This window comes from Thermobia domestica, chromosome 4 (genome assembly GCF_964235325.1).
Source record: "Thermobia domestica chromosome 4, izTheDome1.hap1.1, whole genome shotgun sequence".
Classification (NCBI taxonomy): Eukaryota; Metazoa; Arthropoda; class Insecta; order Zygentoma; family Lepismatidae; genus Thermobia; species Thermobia domestica.
This window is the reverse complement of record NC_137457.1, coordinates 58,218,385-58,238,296: the sequence shown is the minus strand read 5'-3', so window position 1 is coordinate 58,238,296 and position 19,912 is coordinate 58,218,385.

Here is a 19,912-nt window from a genome sequence, read left to right as displayed (position 1 = left end):
TATCAAAGAGATTATTAAAATTGCATATCCTATTCAACAATCATACTATCATACGTATTCTATACAGACACAACCTGGCTTGCACCAGATGCGCAGTTATGTACGTTTGTCCCAAAAAATTTAACCCCTACCAGTCTAATCCGACTTACCCGTCTTTCTCCTTGTAGTGAGGCAACACAACCTTCGCTTGCGAGACGCTTTTCTTTAAATTGAAGTAAAAAGCGAGCGCGAGTTCGATTTTCAGTTGTTCTCAAAAACCACGTGGTGCAGACCTCATAACTTTCGGCGACAAGGTAGAATTCTCGTTGTTAGTGCCTTTTAGCATTCACCTTGAATAAAGAACAAAATTTAATTATTTTTTTTTAAATTGTGTCGATCTACTCTATCCAATCCTGTACTCTAGTCCGATGTCAGTTTTTATTTCGTCATATTTCGGTAAATATGAGGCATAACGTATTCTGGTATTTACGTGTAAGTCAAAAATGTGAACATAGATAGCAGCAGATTTGAGCCTACTTATTTCGCGAAAGAATACAGAACTGTTGCAGATATTTTAATATGAATTTAAAGTTTAACTTACATTTAAACTTTATATGAATGCTTTGTTTAAAGTATAAACATTTTTCTGCGTTTATATATAGAAAGGAAAAAATTTCATGTACTTTTGGCTAATACCGCAACATAATGGATATTGGAAAAAAGGAAGGTCGCGTTCTTAGATACTTTCCAGAGCTTGTCTGAAGCATTATCAACTCCATGATAACGAGTTACGATATGTCCTTCCTGTTCCACATCCTGGGATCCTTGTCTATCTATTTCTTGAGATCCTCTCGTCAGACTTATCCAGTCAAGGGCGGTCGGGTCTACGAATCGAGCCAGGGGGCTGCTGCACCTGGACAGTTATCCAAACGGGTTGTCCTACCTTCTTCATTTCATTCATCTTTCATCAGAATCTCATCGATCAGAGTCACGGCTCTCCCGTTCTGCAAGATGGCGGACCCCTATGTTTCTGGTGACCCATAGTGGATGGCCGAGACGCTAATTTACCACAGATTTCCCCTCTCCTTCCTCTTCGGCCACCAAGGTGGTCAAGCGGAAGGATACAGGTAACAGACAACGAACCCAGTCGGGCTGTTCAACTGCTCCTACTACATCAAACATTTCCACGCGGTCCAGATCACCACGAAGCAAGCAGTTATATTCTGATACTATAATGCAGCCTCGAGATAAAATGTCAGACTCTTCGGATATGGATGCAGCCGATGACCACACTGCTAACGCCGACAACCATAATCAACCATCTCTCATGGACAATCACATCATGGATACCAAGTTCAGCAACGAAAAGTTCATAGCAATTCAACTTCGGAAATATCTACCTATCATACCTTTAACAGAAGTCGTTTAAAAAAGAAACGGATATTTTTTCAAATCCCCAAACACACATTTCGCCATTACAGTCCGGAACAAGGCTTCCTTCGAAATCTTCGGCAAACAGGCTACTATCACATCACCCAGCTATACTCGACGAAAACAAGCACACCACCAAAACGACCTCCACTACTTTCAGTTGTGATTCGAGGATTCGACCCGACTTACATTGATGAGGAGATTCATGAGGTACTTCAATATGAAGGACACACGATCAGCAATATCATACGTATTCGAAACAATACATGTCCTACTTACATGGTACATGTCCTCAACTCATCTCAAGACACCTTTGATAACCTCCTCATGGCAGGGCACTGAACGAACGAAATCTATAAACGAGAACATCGCGTCCAACCTTCGCGTTCTTCTCCACCTTTACCAATCCGGTGTGATAAATAACAGATATACAATTCTCATCTCACTTCACAGTGTAGACACTCTGCTGTCTGCGGTAACTGTTCTCGGCCCCATCAAACTCGCATCTGCCCAAACATGACACAATCTCCGAAATGCCCGATCAACACCCCGCATATAGTTATAAATCTAAGGGCAAATTACAGCTCAACATTCTCATCCAGAGTTGGTTGTACCCTTAGGGACTGCAGAACAGACAGCTTCTACCAATCGCACTGTTGAAGATCCTGTCACCTTTAGCAAACTACTTGAATTCATAGCTCTGACATTTCCAACGTCAACATGTTCTTCAACATATATTTTTTTTCCGCCAAATCTACTTTTCATGTGTCATTATACGCTACATACTCCTACAGCTATGTCCGCTTCCACACCACCAAACTCGAAGCAGCAGTGTAATTTATATCAACTATGGATATTATTTTCTTAATTCTCAATATTCGTCCTCTTCTTAAAAACAAAACATTCTTAAGACTCTTTTACTAGAAGAAAACGTCACAGCTAACTAACGAACTAACTAACTCTATGGTCTATGGAACCCGGAGGTTCAGTGCCGCGTTCACAAAAGCTCTCCACTGACTTTTATCCATAGCTAATTGCGTCCAGTTTCTACTTTGTATTCCTATCTCTTCGAGATCTATCTTAATATTATCCTCCCATCTGCGCCTAGGTCTTCCTAATGGTCGTTTACCTATGGGTCTTCCAGTCAAGACTTTGAAAGCGGTTCTACTTTCTTCCATTCTAGCTACATGACCTGCCCACCTAAGCTTCCTAGACTTGACGACCCTAACAATGTTGGATAAACCGTATAAACTATGTAGTTCCTCGATATGAAGTTTCCGCCTTTCCCCATTCTCGATCCTCTTGGGTCTGAATATTCTCTCAGGATCCTGTTCTCAAATACCTTCAGTCTATGTTCTTCCCTCAGAGTAAGCGACCATGTTTCGCAAGCATACAGAACAACAGGCATGATTATCGTTTTATATATTTTAAGCTTCAAATTCTTCGACAGAATTCGCAACGACAAGAGATTTTGAACCGAATAGTAACACGAATTACCTGCTTTTAGGCGACATTAAATTTCTTCGTGAATATGATTTTCGTTTGTTAATATTGACCCTAAATATTTGAAAGTATCCACTTTATCAAAAGTATTATTTAATGTATTAACGCATCCACAATTTGCCATATTACGGTCCCGACGCACTTCCATGTATTTAGATTTCTCTGCATTTACTTCTAAACCCATGTCCCTGCAAGCGTTTAGTAAGATCTCTGCATTTATTTCTAATCTTCTCCTATCACCCCCTATTAAATTTACATCATCAGCATGTGCCATAACCTGGTCAATACCGTTCAACTCTAGGCCCTGGTTGCTATCTTTGATTTTCCTTATGGCGTATTCCAACACAAAGTTAAATAATAATGGCGACAACGCATCTCCTTGTTTGAGGCCATTTTCGACGTGAAAGCTCGTGGACAAAAGTTATCCTATCCTGACTTTACTTTGGGATTCACTTAAACATATCTTAATTAATCTAATTAGCTTTCTCGGTATTCCAAGTTCTGTGAGAACGTTGTATAATGTTTCTCTCCTAACCGAGTCGTAAGCCTTTCTAAAATCAATAAATAGTTGATGTACTGGGGTATTGTATTCCCACTTCTTTTCGAGTATTTGGCGAATGGTAAATATTTGGTCGATAGTTGATCGATTTCGTCTAAATCCGCACTGATAATCTCCAATAATTTCATCTGCGTATGGGTTCAATCTTGCTAATAGAATATTTGAAAGGACTTTATAGGATGTTGACAGAAGAGAAATGCCTCGATAATTATTACAGTCAGTTTTGTCGCCTTTCTTGTGAATTGGAACAATGATTGATTCTTTCCACTCTGGTGGCAATTCTTAATTGTTCCAGATAAGTAGAATGAGTTTGTGTATCTTGTTCCACAATTGTTCGCCTCCAGCTAAAATTAACTCAGCCGGAATTTTATCTACACCCGGAGATTTGTGTTTCTTTAATTTCTTTATAGCGGTTTCTACTTCTATTCGGTTGGGTTCTGGAATATACGGTTCTGCGGTGTGTATCTCCTTTTCTCCACGCACATTAGTTTTTGGCTGCGTGTTCAGCAAATCGTCAAAGAAATCTTTCCATCTATTTAAGAGGCAATCCGTATCAGTGGGAACTGTTCCGTCAGCTTTCTTTAATATATAAGCACGAGGTTGATAGCCTTTCTTAAATTCGCTGATCCCTTATACATGTCCCGAATATTTTTACTATTGTCTTCAAGTTCCTTAATTTTAGCTTTCAAAAAATCGCGTTTCTTTGTTCTAAAAGTTTTGGAAGTTTCCCGCCTGATATCTGCAAAATTTTGTGTAGTTATTTCATTCGGATTTTGTAGCCAGCGTAATTTTGCTGTTTTCTCTTCTCTGCTAGTTTAATGCATTCTTGGTCGAACGATGGTTTGTTCCTACGTATTTCCGCGTGTCTCAATTTTCCTATTGCTGAACTTTTAATGCTATCTCTAATTTCAATCCAAGTATCCTCTACACTAGTGCACTCCGAGACTTCTAAAACCGAGAATCTATTCGAAACTTCGATGTGGTATTCCTCTCTTACCTGGCTCTCTTCTAATTTCTTTAAATTAAATCTCTCCGTTTTCGGGCATTGAATATTACCTTTATTGAACGATAATCTCTCCCGTATTATAGCTACTACCAGGTAGTGATCGGTGTCACAATCAGCCCCTCTAAACGACCGAACGTCAATTATGCTAAATTGCCTTCTTGTATTTACTAAAGCGTGATCAATTTGATTATGTGTTTTTTTCCGTCTGGTGATGTCCAAGTGTATTTATGAACGTCGCGATGTGGGAATTTTTTACTCTTCACGATTAGGTTTTTGGATGTTGCAAAGTTCACGAGTCTAACACCGTTGTCATTACTTTCCTTATGCAAACTTTCGTTCCCTATAATCGGTTTGAAAATATCCTCTCGTCCTACCTTCGCATTGAAATCTCCTAATATAATCTTTATATGATATCGCGGGAGTTGGTCAAATATACGTTCCTCTTCTTTTATATCGCCACCCTTATCTGCAGTTGGAGCATGTACATTTAAAACAATAATATCGCACCACCGTCCCTTGAGAGTAATAAAAGAAAGTCTGTCAGAAACAAATTCAACCCGTTTTATTGCTGGTAATATTCGTTTATGAACGAAAAACCCTGTTCCTAACTGGTGATTTTTATTTCCTTCCCCGTAAAAGAACGTAAAATTTACGGAATTATCAGATCCATTTCCTTCCCACCTAACTACCTGAAGTCCTACTAGATCCATCCTGTATTTCTCTAACTCACTCGTTACAGATTTTAACGCGCCTGCCCTATAAAGACTTCTAATATTCCATGTTCCAAATCTCATGTCCATTTTCTTTTGCTGAGGTAGTGCCAAATTATCAGTCCTTGTCCGAGGCTTTTGTGAATGGTTCTGAACAAGGGCCTTCTTTTACAGGATGAGGGTGTTAGCCTTACCTAAACCCTCAAGCTGGAGGACCACTCCTAGTCATCTGTCCGCGACTTCTTATTCAGTATATTCGCAGCTAACCTCTATATCTGGAGGCCTTCTCCTCGATCCGCAACCTGAGGACGCGCCATGCCGTGATGACAGGAACCCACGTTACATGGAAATGCCACAGCATTTCTGTTAAACGAAGCCTTTCTCAAGCACACTACCTTCTGCACTATCCCTCGATACACCTTAATACGTCATTATAGTCGCATCGCAGAACACAGAGCCAATGGCGGTGCTGTGATAGGTTTTCGTCATTCAATTCCATTTCGATCATACCAGTGTCCTCTGTTACATATCCCAGAACACGTAATCACTACCTTATATTTCAAAAATATCGCTCTTAATATCACAACAATCTACATCCTCCCCGGCTTTCCCATTCCTTATGACTTTTCTTCACATCCTCTAAATCATAAATACTTTACTATACTCACCGACATCAACCTTCATAGTCGTTCTCAAGCAGAGTGAGATGACTTTACTCACTTCATTACGGTCCATACCACCAGTACTGTGCCTGCACTACCGTCCCCAACTCGTCCCATAAGTAATACTTCACTCGATAGAGCATTGGTTTCCAACACTATCATCAGCCGTTTACAGTAACTGTTCTGGACTTAATGGGGAACGACCATGCGCCTATCAAGCTCACTTATAACTCCGGTCTTACCTCTCCTACATCGTTACCTTTACCACGTCTATCACTACGTTATGAAAAAGCTGATTGGTAACGTATCACTCCTATATATCAAAAACACTGGCACATTACGAATCTGCAATTAAACAAGACGATCTAACGCACCAGGACGATACTATCACAACTGCAATTCAACAGTCTTCTTCTCTATATATTCCACAGTCTGAATCCATCCCGTACCGGCCGCGACTCCCACCACAATATCTAGCTCTTGTCCGTCGCTCACGCCTGCCATATCGGGAATTCCTGCGCACCCGGGATCCTGAAGCACTCCGCCTTCATCATCCCCTCCAAAGAACAGTTCATAACTACATTTTGGCGTATAAATTACGCCAGTGGGTGAAAACCTGCAATCATCGTTCTGACACAGCTCATCCTACCCTGTACTGGAAGTGCTTGAATGCATTGTGTGGCAAACACTCCAGGGTTCCATACTCTCTCCTACTACATGATGCCCCACTTCATTCAGACACAGATAAAGCAAACGCCTTTCCTGACTATCTGCAGGAAATATTCACCGCATCCGATTTGGACAACACAGGCATACCTCATCCAGTCGATCAACTGAATCTTAACTCTATATCTTAGCAACCGAACACCACTCATGTCCATCCCGACTATTTTTTTACTAGTCCTATCACAGTTCCGAAATCTCATCTGGCATCCAGCAAAAACGAAACACTGCACCTGGCTTGGTTCTATCACTTACAGACACATTAAAGAAAGTCCTATAGCACTACTTACACTTTTGTAATTTATTTATACGTTTATCCTCCGAACGGGAGTTTTTCCATCCGACTGGAAAGTGTTTAAAATGTAATAAGTCTCCATCAAATGTCTCGTCCTATCGCTCCGTACAGTTTACGTTTACATTCAGGAAAATATTCGAACGATTACTAGTGAAACGCCCCCATCCTTATTTACTCGACTGCCAACTACTCCCAACACTCCAAGCCAGTTTTCGGCCATCATTTTCTATCAATGATCAACTACTCCGCATCATAACTCTCATCACCAATCATTACAATTCCATTCAACCTTCCGTTCTTCTTCTCTTTGATCATGGAAAAGCATTTGACAAGTTTTGGCATGAAGCACACATATACAAGCTCATCAAATTTAAGTTACCGATAACCTATTTTGCCATTATTTATCACTTCCTCGTATGTCACATCTCATACATTGCCATTAATGAGCAGCTTTCACATCCTATTTTTCTAATGTTTGGGGTACCTGAAGGCTCTGCTCTTTCCCCTCCCTTATACATCCTGTTTGTTGCAGATCTTCCGCAGCTGCCTCCCAACGTTCACCTCTTCCAGTATGCTGATGACACTGCTTTCCTTGCTCTAGACAAAATCATCCAAGTCATAAATATTTCATTACAAGAAGCTATAAACAATTTCACCCATTGGAGATCTAAATGGCAGCTCAAAACAAATGTCTCCAAAACTCAAGCAATTGCTTTTTTTTCCACCTTGGAACGTACTAAAGTTCATCGCAACCCATCCCTCCTATGGCTCACTGTCCATGATACACTCATCACACCAACACGCACTGTCACATACTTAGGACGCACTGTCACAGCCGACTGAACTTGCTGAAACGCTTAAGTGGTACTACCTGGTATCTTAAATCCAACGTTGTATTAAACACCTACAAAGTCTTCCTCAGGCCAATTCTTACATATGGCTTTCCGGCTTGGATTTCCGCTTCATCCTCCCATGAGGACCAGCTAGTCATTTTTGAAAGACATGCCTTTCGAATTTCTCTGCCAAGTCCGACTAATGATATCTATTCGTTGATCTCATTTCCTACCATCCGCTATCACTTTCAGGCACTGCGTTTAAAGTTTATCACTCACCGTTACAAACACTATCAACCTACTGCTATCTAGCACTTCACTCCGCTCCCGCACGATACCGTTATACCCCACTTCACCTTCTGTTTACATTATACTGCTACACTGTACCACCAGACCACCTCGGTCGACATCTTTTTGGCGACTATCACCTGCATGTTCGTCTCCCTCATATTTTTCCATCATTTTGTGCACAGTGACAAGGCTCACCGCGTCATCAGCCTAGAGCAGTCTCTAGGAAGAAGATAACAGCATTTGTCCTTCTAACATTCCTCATGATGTATTGTGCCTTCAAGTGCACCTCACTTCATCTCTCATATCCATCAGTGCTTTAGATTTCGAATTTGTACATTAGTCATTGTCTAATCTCGTCAGTTATTGACGTTTTCGTTTTTTTCTTATTTAACGTTCATTCGCTTTTTCTATTCGCCATTATATATTCTTAATTTGGATAGTTTTGTAACCTCTCGTTTCTTTTTCGTTATTGCTTCGTTTACTGTAATATTTTTGTTATGTCGATAGTTGTGTACAATATGTAGTTCCTTCTACCTTTCTGTATGTTTATGATCGCAAAGATCATAAAGATCCCAAAATAAAAAAAATGACTAATTAAAATTATCAATCAAACAGCCCATCCTTCCTTTTCCCACTCCTCTTAGACCTACAAATCCTCTTCCCTAAGAGAGTATGTAGCCTTCTGACAGGTTGCTAGCTGATGGCTAGCCTTAAAAATAAGCGCGTTTCTAATCATAAGAAACAGTCAGGATTATTTTGACGGTTTGTAGCAGCAGATCGGAGTCGTGTATGATTTTATGGCTGTGCATATTCCACCTGAAGCTCTAGCCAGGTTACAAAATAAGGTATCCGTAGCTAGTGGAGAAAAATAAGCGAGTGACTTAGTATTTCCATTCCTATTGGTTGAATCGCGAATTTCATAAATACAATTAGATTACTTACCTCTCTGAGGATTAAGGAAACAACCGTCGAGTTTATTTTAAGCTTCTACGAAGTTAACACACCAAATTTATCTTTACTGCTGACGAACTTGCTATTCTCTTGGGTTAACGATTTGATTTTGGTGTTCTTCTCTTCGATGGCTGATATCATCGTAACTAGTTGACGACTTTGGCTTCTCCACCGGTTAACGATTCATATTCGTGCTTCCTCTTCGGAGTAGTAGGCACCTTAATAAACTCCACCTTTAGAGCCTTGCTCTAAGCATATACAGGGACTGTCAGTACCCTCTTTTGTGGTAAGCTGGCGCCATCTTCCACTTTAGTTATAAAGACGGCTTCTCAGAAGACACCATCAAAATCAGTTAAAAAAAGTAATCACCCTGGATTCCAGGTCTTAGGGATCCACGTGCAAACCAGAAGATTTTCTAGTGTCTTTAGGTAACAAGAAGCAAACAGCTGCCCCTGCAAAATCGAAAACCACTACATTTAAGCAGTCCAGTGCTTCGCAACCATCCACCTCGGGTAAGCCAGAAGATATGGATTTCACGGTAGTAGGAACGCTAAAGTGACGTAGGTCTTCTTTAGCCGCAGCCAATCACATAACGCTAGTACTAACACTAAAACTGCAACGACAAATCACACAGTTTGAAGCCTCCACCGATTTTCATCTACGGAATTACCAAAACTTATACATTTATTATGACCTTGTCACGAGCATTGAAGGAGCCCCCTCTAGCCCAGCTCAATAAGGAGCAAATTCAAATTCAAGCGGAAAACAAAGAAGATTATAATTCTATCAAGACTTATTGCGAACAAATGGAAACTGAGTATGCCACAGGAGTAGCAAAAAATGAAAGTCCTATTCAGGTGGTTGTCCAAAAAGTACCTATTGACACTGACTTAGACGATCTCATGGATGAATGTATCTGACTGAGCTATAAATCAACAAGCGTTCATCAAATGTCTCGCAAAAGCAAGACGGACAAGAAGAAAATTATAATGCCACTGTTTTTGATTGCTTTGGACCAAACTGCAGCTGTTAAGGAGATACATGCTATCAAGAACCTACTTAATTACAAGGTCCAAATCGAACCACACAAGCATTCCTCGGTGTTACAGTGTTTCAGATGCCAACGCTTGGGGCATTTACAGGACACCTGTGAAGCGCATTCGCGCTGTCTCAAATATGGGCAATTTCATTTTACCTAGTCCTGCAGTAAATCAGACACGTCCACATCCGCCACTTGCGCAAACTGTCAGGGAGATCGCCCGAAAACAAACAATCACCATAGATAGTTCCCAGTCCCACTATTGTTAATATCCAAACTATGGCTGCTTACAATGAAGACGCTGAAGCTCCCACTGCTCCCCATACCCATTCAGCTTCTGCCAAAAAACAGGAGAGCCCTAAAGAAGACCTTGACCTATAGTCCATTCTTTCATTCCTCAGAGTGTTACATTTCCACAAAATAATAACGCATATTAAACGTGGTATTACCCATTTCCGCCAAGCAGCAAATTCAGCTTCCATACTGCATCAGTAATAGAAACAACAAGGGAATGGTTGACTATGGCTGTTTCTATCTCCAGCGTCCTACATCATACACTTAACCTTGCTACATGGAATGCAGATATTCTCGAGGTGCAGAATTAAATGCTAGTTAGATTTCTCACACACCATAGAGCTGATGACATCCTTCTGCAAGAAACACAGTTTAATGCTTGGATCACTACTTGGCGACTACCCAATTACATTGTCTATCGACAGGATAGAGTGGGGAGACAGAAAGCAGGATTACTACTTACAATCAAAAAGGCATTCCCAGTCAGATGGATTACAATACCACCCCTATTTACTTTGGTGACGTTCCGTTAATATTGCTCACCTTGTACAGATCCTCGGCAACACAACTAGAGCCCATTGACTTCGATGTTATTTGTAACGTAGCACCAAGACTCATCTTAGCTGGAGATCTATTCTAAACAAGGAGAATGGAACTCTATTACTTCAAACACTGCAGGAGACGCTTTACACCAATATCTCCTCATGTCCAACATCATCATCATTGCTCCGCCAGACCAAACTCATCATCAGCCAGATCGAAGTTCGGCGGACCACACGATGTGCTTGACGTGGCTCTTAGTAAAGATGTATCGTTTACCGTCCATCCTTATGTCATCTCAGATTTTTTCACGTCTCACACACAGCATCGCCCATTCTGCCCCTATCGTTAAGCAAAAAGAAACTGATTGGGACACATTTCAACAAAAAATTAACACTATGATCGATCTACGAGATAGGCCAGCCACTATTGAGGACACCGACCACGCAGTTTCTCCCATCACATTAGCACTTCGAACAGCAGAGGCAGCGAACTCCACTCTAAATATCTCTCAAACGCACATAGGACAAAGCGACAGATCTATCTGCAGATCTTTCTTCATTTAAACCATTGACGCCGATGGCAGCACACACTACATCCATCATACAAAACATTATGGAATAAACTAAGTGCGAACCTCAAGATACTCACGCAGCGACAAATTTAACACTATTGGGATCATACTTTTCGAAATATCACAGCAAATGATCGTAAAATTCGGACATGCTCTAAATCCTTTCAGCGTGCTACAAATGCCTTCAGAGCTAGAGTCCTTCAAGGACAAAAAGGACTGACTCAAGACACTCAGTCGGAAGCGAATACTTTCGCTGACTCTCTGGAAGAACATTTCCAGCCTAACAGAGCACGTCTCGATCCCTCTCTCATCCGAACACATCCGAACCACACTATATAGCATAAATACACAAAACCCTGCCATCTTAGTTACACCTCGAGAAATAGAAGGTCGTATCAAATGTCAGCTGGCCAAAACAGCATCTGTGAGACACTAATACACCCAACCCGAAAATTACTTGTCTTCTTAACTTATTTATTTAATGGTATCTTTCAATTATGTTATTAGCGGAAGACATGGAAGGAAACTCGTAAAATCACAATCCCTAAGCCCGAGAAGAATCCACTTCTTCCGGAAAACTATAGGCCGATAAGGCTTCTGCCTCACCTGAGAAAACTCTTTGAACGTTTTTTTCTCTGGAGGCTAAAACAGCATGTAGTTACTAGAGATCTACCATTCCATCAGTTCGGGTTTCGTGCCCAACATAGCTCTCCTATATAGCATAATTGAAAGACACCATTAAATCTGCCCATGTACGAGTAGCGCATCAACAGAAAAAACACACCCTTGGAGTATGTCTCAAAAGCCTTTGATAAAGTCTGGTTAGCTTTACCTTTATATAAACTATGCACGCAAAGAATTTCAGATTGTCTTCTGCATTTACTGCGTTCCTACCATATTGGTAGAAAATTTCATGTGTCTGTTGACGGTGTTAAATCCACGTCCACACATATTAAACCATGTGTTCCACGAGTTGCACCTTCAGCACCTTTTATATAATTTGTACACAGCAGATATCCCGACAAAGCCTCATTGCTTTGTTGCAACCTATGTCGACGACACTCCCTTTTTCACGACCAGTAGCTCACTTGCGCAGTGTTACATCTACATGCAACGTCAACTCATAGGTTTTATGGAATAGGCAAGACGTTGGAGAATTAAATCAATGGAGACAAAAGCTGTGCTGTCATCCTCATGCTACGCACGCCAAATACCTGGGTGTAACTTTAGATCGTTCGCAGCACACACAACTGAGAGCCTTACGAAAAATCTCAGCGTTGTACCCCATCTTGCGCTGTAGCTCCCTTTCTCACGAGATCCGAGTTCACATCTTTAAAATGATAGTCCTGGCTAAAATCTCTTATGAATGCCCTGCCTGGCAACATGCTTCACATAGTCACATACAAACTCTCGAAAGTGTACAAACTCAGGCTGGTCGTATAATCACTGGCCACGACAGATATACACGAAACAGCCAGATTCTGGAAGACTTACAGCTACCCACTGTCAGAGACGTTTTACAACATCTCCACAATAAGTTCTGGCGTACTTAGCACAGACATTTAAATCCAGCTATAGCTAACGTAGGCACAAATGCGCTCTGCGGAACGTCCATCGAATATCAAGCATTTAACATCTCTGCAGATCTGGTAAAGAAGTCATAATCAGCTATTTAGGGACAGTTGCAGATGTAGTCTCCCATATAAAACAAAACAATAGTAACACTCAACAAACCACCAGCACAACTTGATATATTCTTTATAACACATTACGCATGTAGTCAAGGGCTCCGGCCCGATACTCTGTAAAAAAAAAAAAACAACAAAATTACCGTGATCCTGAGCGTGTTGCTAATCATAAGAAGCCGTTATGATTATTTTGATGTATTGTAGGAGCAGATCGCAGTCCTCTATGCTCTTATGGCTATGCATTTGCTTCAACCATTGGGAAGGTCAGGATATATATCTTTCATAGATGTTTTTGATGTGCTCAGCAATTCTATATAATTCAGTCAGACGATCTACAGTATATATACGGATTTCTTACCGATTTATTTCTTAAATCAATATTCGCTTCCAACAAGCTTGCATATGGTCTGTTTGGGGTGTACTTTACTTGCAATAAGCTTAATAAGGCCTGCCATTGATGAATAAACCTGCGTTAATAAGCATCTTATACTTGGCTTGCGTTTGAGATAACTTGACTTGCATTTTACTTGTGAAGACAAGCTTGCGGTAAGCCTTCCTCTGATCTAACTAACTAGCTTGCACAAGCTTGCAGCAAGCTAATTGGATTGTGTAATAAAGTTTGCGGCAAGCAAATTGATCTGTAAAGGTAAATTTGCTACAAGCTTGCAACAAATTTAAATTGTTGCCTGGGTAATGATCTCTCAACCATAAGCCAATAATCAATAAGAATATCTTAATATAAGCCAAGAATAGAAGACCTCTCTCTACTACAAACGAAATCCTCCTGAGCATGACATATGTACCTTGGCCAATAATATTGGAGAATTATAGTTATTAATAGCGCACACAAGCTATAGAAAGCAACATGATCTACGAAGAAGAATAATCGATACTCTAATAATGGTTCCAGCTGTTTCAAACACCAAAACATCGGACCGGCAGCCAACATCATCCGAACAATGATGAAGAAAAAATAGAAAGTAGAAATCTTAATTACATAAATTATGAAATTCCTGTAATGGAAAAAAATAAGATATTTGAAAGAAAGAACCGAAATCATCACTCTAGAAGAGGGGAATAACAGATCAAATTTAACAGTTAAAACAAAATCAGGAATCCAATACGCAATAATAGATACAGGAAGTACAACTACAATAGGCTCTCAGAATCACTGCCACCTGGGGCAGATTAATTCCATTTCAAACAGTACTAAATGGAAATTCAGGAGGGAATACTTGTTTAAACCAAATAGCACTAATAACATTTAAATTAGGCCAAGCAACATTAAGTCATTAATATCGAATAATTAGGAAGACGATGCCAATAACTTTTGGAATCGACTTCCTCCGACGTTCTCATGCCACAATAGAACAAGAATATAATTTATTTCTTTAAACATACACTGAAGCCTCAATTACCAGTTGGAAACACAGAGAAAGTAGTGACATATCGCCTAAGAGACTGACGAAAAGTGAACAGAAGTCCAATATTTGGCAGAAAGAATTATAAGCTCTTATATGTACCTTTCGGAAATTTAACTACTTTTTTTTTAAATACATTACAAAATCCAGTCCCTGTGTGGATGTCAAATGTATAACTATATTAGATACAGAAGTCGTTAAGGTTTGGGAAACATACGAGATACAAATTATTCCTAGCCGACTATGATTTTAACATACAGTATTTGCCAGGATCTTATAATCCCCCTTAGGTAATTAGTAGATTAAAACAAACAGAAGACATCATAAAGGAAGAACAAAGTAAAGAAAATAGTTAAGAAAAAAGTTAAGTTTATCATGCCCTACGATCAAACAGTCTTTAAGTCAATACTTTACAAGTTAAAAACAACCTTCTAGCAAATGCTGCAAAAGAGCAAGGCAATCAGGACAATTATAAGAATATAATCCCTGTCTTAGAGGGAAAAGATCCAGAAAAATCTCTATAGTCAAATCAGCAAAATTCTTTTTTCCTAAAGACGTCATATTATACAGGAAACAAAATCATCCTGATTATGGTTTTTTACATATTGTATATATACCGAAGTCTCTAGCAAACTTATGGTTTACTACGTTTTACCGACAAGAAACAAATCCACACTTTGGTTTTACAAAATGATTTTAGAAAGCTATAAAGAAATTATAGATGCCAACCTAAGAACTATCTTGCTTAATATGTAAGCACGCGCGTAGACTGTTAAAAATGTAAAAAAAAAGTATACCAGAGGGGAAACAGGTCTAGCTACTGCAGCACCCTATAGAACATATAGCAACAACGTATAAAGTATGAAGAACAGGGGCCATTTAGAAGAAAAAAAAAAGATTCAACAAATATATATTCGCAGCCATAGAATTAGCTACAAGTTACCTGGTCGCAAAAACAGTGGACGCAATTATGCCGCACACATAGTGATTATTTTAGAACGTGACATCATTTACGACGTTTTATTGGGACTAACATGGAGTCGCAGGTCTACAACATCTAGCTCAGAGTTACGATTTCAGCTATAAATACTCTCCAGCATACAGAGTTTGTATAATCACGATACGATTGGATTGGTAAACAAAATTTAAAAAAATGACTAAAATTTCTTTTACAGGAAACCCATTCGAATGGATACCACACGTTATTTTCGGCATTAATACGTACATACAAGGTGGGACCAAATATAAATCGAGCTTTTCATGATTTGGATATGAAGGATAGTAGGTTCAAAGCAAATAATAGAGAGCTCGATCAATATTTAGTTCCACCTTGTATGTAAGTATTAATGCCGAAAATAAGTCTGGTTGCCATTTCTCACAATCCGAATGGCTTTCCTGTACAAAACATTTTAGCCAATTTTGTATAATGTTGTTGGTTTGCTCTACAAACCCTATCGAATCGTGATTATACAGATCTATGTCGGGGAGTATTTATAGATGAAATCATACCTGTTAGCTAGATGTTGTAGTCCTGCGGATTCTATAGTCAAATCCTGAAGTGGATGTTGCTCCCAATACAACATCGTGAATGCTCCGAATTTTAGAAGGGTGTCAGGTCCTAAAAAAATCACTATGTGTTCGGCATTAATTGCGTCCACTATTTTTTCGACTACGTAATATGTAGCTAATTCTGTGGCTACGAATATATACTGAGTCCTTTTTTTTTCTTGAAAATTGTCCCAGTTCGTCATACATCCCACGTTGTTGCTATATCTCCTACAGGGTGATGAAGTAGCTAGACCTGGTTCTTTTCTGGTATATTTTTTAATTCCTAATAATCTGGGCGCATGCGTATTTTATGAGTAAAATAGTTCTTAAGGTTGGCATCTAGAATGTCATTATAGCTTTCTAATATGATTTTCGAAAACTAAAGTTTGTTTTTGTTGCTTGTCGGTAAAGCATAGTGAACCATAATTTGGCTAGAGACTTCGGTACATATAAAATATGTAATAAACAATAATCAGGATGATTTTGTTTCCTGTATAGTATGTCGTCTTTAAGAGCAAAGAATCTTGCTGATTTGACTGTAGAGAATTTTTCTGGATCTTTTCCCTCCAAGACAGAGATGATATACTTGTAATTGCCGTCTTTACCATGTTCGTTTGCTGCTTTTGTTAGACGGTTGAGGTTTTTAACTTGTAAAGTATTGACTTGGACACTGTTGGATCTAAGGTCATGATAAACTTTTTTTTCACTATTATCTTTATTTTCTTCTTCCATTATGATGTCTTCTGTTTGTTTTAATCTACTGACTACGTAAGGGGGATTACACTGGTCGACAGTGAAAAATTTTTCTGCATGAAAGCAGGTGTTCCTTATAGTTTTCGAGCTGCTGAAAACGAATCTGATCTTAATTTTGGCTCTGCACCCTCAGATTTTGAAATAATGTCAATTATAGCAGATTTTGGTTAAAATTTTAAGGAAATCACAGAACTGTAGGTATGAAGCTTCTCTATTCCTTTCCTAACTATCCCAGAATAACAAATAATACCTCGTTGGAAAGGGCATGAGACAAACATTCCAACGGTAAGCATTTATTACCTATCGCACTCAATGTGTAGAAGAAGAGGAAGAAAAATATTGAAAAAACTGGGAAAAACGGGTTTTTTGAAGAATTTTAGAGACGTTTGCAACACTGACAGTCACGGTACGCAAACATAAGCTTAGTAACTCATATCCCATACATTCAGGTGTGTTACATTAAAAACTCAAAGAGATATCTCAAGTACAAGGGGAGTAAAACAGTGTCAAAGTAATTTAAAAAGGAGGGAAAATTTAATATTTGGAGAAATTCAAAAAAGTTTGCAACACTTACACTTGCGATACTCACACATAAGCTCAGTAACGAACACCTAATACATTCAGGTAAAATACTCACAGATGTTACTTGAACAGAAGTTTAGAAATTCTGACCACGTATGTAAATTGTCAACGATTGTTTTGAAAAATTTTAACTTTTTTTATGGCAAAAAGGAACATGGTCAGAATTTCTTGAATTACATCCAATATTCCAATTTGTGAGAAAAAAGTGGCCTATTGAAGCCTGGCAACATTGTATTTTTCTTCCCTCCCAGTCACCACTCTACTGTTGCTCAGTTGTCTGAAGGTTTGAGCGTGGGGCAGGGAGTTTGTACACGTCTTCCTATCGTGTAAGTGTTTTTGTTACTGTCACAATGCTTCGAGATTTTGTTACCCACTCGGATAATTTTTGTTATGGCTGTGGAGAATACATAGTTAAGACTAAGAGGGAAAATTAATACTTTTGGCGTAGAAGGCTTACGAACTATATACTTCGACAGCAAAACTGATGAAGATAGGCAGTTGGTACTTAGTACAATATGTAAAAAGTGTGTTTGGCATTTCGGACGTGGTTGAATAACGAACGTCAAGGTAAAATGTCATTTGGTGTTCAGAAGATATGGCGTGAGCCGCCAACCATCTAAGTGACTGCTACTTTTGTGCTGTGTACATTCAAGGCATGAAAGGGAAGGACAAAAAAAAAATCCTGACAATATTTCGATTGCAATAAGACCTGTCAAACACGGTGATAATGTTCCAATTCCTGTACCTCCAGCAACATGGTCTCTGGAAGAGGAGAAAACAAACGTTGCTTCTTCAGAATCGGAAAGCTCAGAGTCAGATTTTGAATTTGAAGAGAGAAACAACACACATTTTGTAACACAAAGTGATTTAAATGACCTTGTTCAAGATTTGAAACTAACCTAGTGGCAGGCTGAAATTCTTAGATCCAGACTTAAACAATGGAATTCACTTGACATAAGTGCCACCGTTTGTTCATACAGGAAACGACATGCACCATTCAGAGTTTTTTTTTCAACAGGAAGATACACTTTGTTTTTGTTCTGATGTCAATGGTTTGTTTACTGCTCTTGGTACGACACATGTGGCACGGGAGTGAAGAGCAGTCTTAAGGCAGTTTTGATACATAATGGCAATATCCTCCCAACTGTACCAATTGCTTATGACACACAGGTGAAAGAAACGTATGACATAATGAAACTTATATTAGAAAACGTTCAGTACAATGTTCTTATGTAGCAAATTGTTGCCGATTTCAAAGTTATAGCACACTTACAGGACTACAGAGTGGATACACAAAACATTGCTGTTTCTTATGCGAATGGGACTCTCGAGCCCGAGATAGTCACTACCAAAGGAAAGAATGATCACGACGCAGTACAATGCAAGTAGGTGTTAAGAATGTTGCAACCCCTCTCTAGTTAAATCTGAAGACACATATCTCCCTCCACTTCATATAACACTTGGCCTATGAAATCTGTTGTGGTTGGAATGGACAAGAGTGGAGCTGGATTTTAGTATTTGACACTAAATTTCCGAATCTCAGCGCGTAACAAAGTGAAAGCTGGTGTGTTTGTTCACACCCAGATAAGAGATCTAATGTGGGACCATAACTTTGATGCAGCGCTTAGCCCTCTTGCAGTGCTGCAGTGTAGGGTATCATTCAAGAGTTTGTGTTCCGGTTTCTTAGGCAAGACAAAGGATGAGAACTACATAAACACTCGTGGACAACTTTTTGAATAATTACGGAAACCATGCATACAACATGTTGCTGAAAATTCACTTTCTACACAGTCATCTAGGCTTCTTTCCACCGAAGTCTGAATGACTGTGCGACGTAAGTGATGAGCATGGCGAAAAGTTTCACCAAACAATAGCAGCAATGGAAAGACGTTAGCAAAGTGGATGGAAAAAGAATATGCTTGCGGACTATTGTTGGGGATTGGTTAGGGACACCGAAGACACCCACACGAAGAAGGTCAAACGCAAAACAATGTACTAAATGAATCATATGTAGTGTTCTTTGGTCACATCTATATTTCTGTATCACAATGTGAATATTCGTATTGTACATATATTTCTTTGTTTACTCGAGTTAACCATTTTTTTCTCGCCTAGTACAAACGCAATCTCTATGACTCTTTTAATATAATGAATGTATTGGATGTGTGTTACTGAGCTTATGTGTGAGTATCGTAAGTGTAAGTGTTGCAAACTTTTTTGAATTTCTCCAAATATTAAATTTTCCCTCCTTTTTAAATTACTTTCACACTGTTTTACTCCCCTTGTACTTGAGATATCTCTTTGAGTTTTTAATGTAACACACCTGAATGTATGGGATATGAGTTACTAAGCTTATGTTTGCGTACCGTGACTGTCAGTGTTGCAAACGTCTCTAAAATTCTTCAAAAAACCCGTTTTTCCCAGTTTTTTCAATATTTTTCTTCCTCTTCTTCTACACATTGAGTGCGATGGGTAATAAATGCTTACCGTTGGAATGTTTGTCTCATGCCCTTTCCAACGAGGTATTATT